Source organism: Papilio polytes, unplaced genomic scaffold (assembly GCF_000836215.1).
Source record: "Papilio polytes unplaced genomic scaffold, Ppol_1.0 DF824382.1, whole genome shotgun sequence".
In the NCBI taxonomy this organism is placed as follows: Eukaryota; Metazoa; Arthropoda; class Insecta; order Lepidoptera; family Papilionidae; genus Papilio; species Papilio polytes.
The window spans coordinates 1,040,542-1,040,996 of NW_013524822.1; the positions used below are offsets into that span (position 1 = coordinate 1,040,542).

At 33.0% G+C, this 455-nt stretch overlaps 1 protein-coding gene across 1 annotated transcript in view; it reads right to left on the bottom strand.

Annotated features, from left to right (window-relative positions):
• LOC106111123 (polycomb protein l(1)G0020) overlaps window positions 1-455 on the bottom strand; it is a 12,524-nt gene that overhangs the window by 3,108 nt on the left and 8,961 nt on the right. The gene's annotated exons all lie outside the window — the stretch shown is intronic.

A 455-nucleotide genomic window follows, 5' to 3' on the forward strand; every position in this document is an offset into this window, starting at 1 on the left:
AACAAAATATATAAAGTGGGAGCAATTTCGTGTATATTCTGATGGGAAGGGCACTTAATTTTACATCGTTATCTTATCAAATGGGAAGGGAAACGGATTTGAGAAAAGTGACAAAGAATCCCTTTTCTGTGCATCCTCCCTTCTGTATATTATTCTCCAATTGTAAATGTATATTTTTTGGTAAACACAACCATGTTGACATATCAACCAGCGACAGTCAAATAGTTTAAATACGAAAAAGGAAAATTGACAAAAAATGTGATATTAAGTGGCAATTAGTTTAGAATTTGAAGTTACAAAATGTAGGGTAGACGTTAAATTGTATTTAGATGAATAATGATACATTTTTTTTATAACATAATTTTTTATGACATCTATCCGCAATTGCAGATGCGTTGCCTACCCATATACGACGGAGGAGGAGACGCACATAAAGAGGATATTTCCCCTTCCTA